The sequence below is a fragment of the Grammomys surdaster genome, unplaced genomic scaffold, assembly GCF_004785775.1.
Source record: "Grammomys surdaster isolate TR1022 unplaced genomic scaffold, NIH_TR_1.0 62, whole genome shotgun sequence".
Taxonomy (NCBI): Eukaryota; Metazoa; Chordata; class Mammalia; order Rodentia; family Muridae; genus Grammomys; species Grammomys surdaster.
Genome location: NW_021604564.1, coordinates 5,896,949 through 5,899,178, shown reverse-complemented (window position 1 = coordinate 5,899,178; position 2,230 = coordinate 5,896,949). Strand labels below are relative to the sequence as shown.

General features: G+C 37.4%; 1 pseudogene; it reads right to left on the bottom strand.

Annotated features, from left to right (window-relative positions):
* Positions 1-1,207: 1,207 nt before the first annotated feature.
* Positions 1,208-1,683, bottom strand: LOC114618901 (annotated as a pseudogene).
* Between the last annotated feature and the right edge of the window lie 547 nt (positions 1,684-2,230).

The following is a 2,230-nucleotide window of genomic DNA, read 5'->3' as shown; positions in this document are numbered from 1 at the left end:
GAATCAAAATAACTATTTGATCCCTATACTGTATAAATTTTGGTATTTTATAATACAATCATAATCATCATCAAAAGGCCAAGGGTATATTTAATCACACTACCCAGGAGTCATAGCTGTATCTGATTAAAAAAATCTAAATTACATTGCCTTTGGTTGGGGAAACCACCTTGAAGACAAATGCAGTCATACACTGATAACATCAGAATTCAGTCTTGATTGTGGAACCTAGTACCTAGTACCTATGTTGTTGGTTTTCTTTTTTTACTCAAGTCACAACATTTGCTTACAGTGGGTTAGTCTAAGGATATTCTAAATCACAATTGACAAAAGACTGAGTCATTGAGCTCTACTTACTTAAAACACACCAATGATTCCTTTTCCCTCCAGAAGGTCACAATGCAAAAGTGTACTTATTTTACAAAATGAAGCAACACCAAATCCCAAACAATCAGCAACAACAAAATAACCCAGATTCTCAGGATAATCCTGTATTCCTGTTTCATTGTAAGGATTTATCAAAGATAGGCATAAAGTATATGTCATATTACCTTTCTGGTGTTATTTTTGCTAATCCTTTATTGCAGGAATTAGGCAGGCATTGGATACTTGGTGCTATGCCAACAGATAAATTGTAAGATGTCATCTGATTCACAGAACAATGTCTTTAAATTTGGTGTAATATCCTGAAAAGTTGTCTCAAAAGACTGACATTTGGGTGCTGTAGTTTCTGTAAAAGACTGAACACAGAGACAGTTACTTTAAAACACATTTGCTCAATTTTTAAATATGAAAAAAAAGGAACAGAGCAATTACATTTCAATTTGTACTAGAAATATTGCTTCAAATGGTTTCCCAAACAGAAAAGAGGAACAAATTTAATTGGAATATAAAGCTGAGATTATAAGCATGGACCACTGTGACCCCGAGTAATGGTTCTCTTTGAAAATGTCTTGCATATTTGTAAACAATTGACACCTTTTGCTGTCAGTGAGTGCTTTTCATAAGTGTTCCTGTGATATATAATCTCTTATTCATGAAAGCAAATATTACTGGTACTTTGATGATATTGTTCAATAGTCATTACCTCTGCACAATGGCTACTTTCTCTTCTTCATTGACCTGGTCAAGTACCCCAAGCCATTATGTATATAGTCTAGATGTCAGCAGACTTTCTTGGATATTTTTTTTTATTTATTTATTTTTTAAATGTTAGCATTTAATTAACCCCTGGAGTGGCTTTTAAGCCACCAGAACACAGGCACCTCCAACACCCTTAATCTTCTCTTCAGCTCTTCTGCTGAAGAATTTGGCCTTCACGATGACAGGTTGCTTAGGGAGCTTTCCCTTCCCCAGAACTTTGTAGTAGCCAGATCGCACAACATCAATGACGGGAGCAGCCCCAGTCTTGTTTTTGGCTGCGTTGACCCGCGTCTGCTCGCTAACCAACGTCCATAATTTATCCAGGTTGACAGTTGGGCAGAAGCTCTGGTTCCTCTTCAAGTGGTAATGCCTCATACCAACTTCCCCGAAGTAACCTGGATGATATTTGTCAAAGTTGATCCTGTGGTGGTGCATGCCTCCAGCATTTCCGCGGCCTCCTGGGTGCTTGCGGTGCTTACCGATGCGGCCGTGGCTCACGTGGCCCCGGAGTTTCCGGGACTTCCTCAGTCTGGATGGCATGGCGGTGGCAGAAAGGAAAGAGGGTTTCTTGGATATTTTGAAGAAATTTCTTATATAAAGAGAAAAATATATTTTGCGGAGAAATTAATGGAAATGTCTCAATACACATTAGAGTCTAAAATTCTGTTCAGTTCCAACTTTCTTCACAGCTAGCAAACTTTCCCCTAGTTAGAGCATTTACTTATATATAGGTTTAATAAGTTTCACCTTTCAAAACTAGAAACCTAAGAGCATATTTTCAGATGTGCTTGAATTGCAGAAAAATCTCTTCTTAGCTGAAGGTGCCTCTAGACAACAGCTGAGCAATCTAGTACATATAAGAGATCAATACCTCAGCTTGAATATCATTTTTAAATGACAGAAACATACAATAATTTAACGACAACCATAGTAAGCTATTAACTCATTTCTCAGGAACAGAAAATCATGCCTGGCACTGAAATCAAGAGGTCTCAGGAGGTCGCGTTTCTTTGGGGTCTTATCACCATTTCACTAAACAAGTATGATTTCCAACTCTATTCTAAATATTTAAGCTAATGTTCACAGA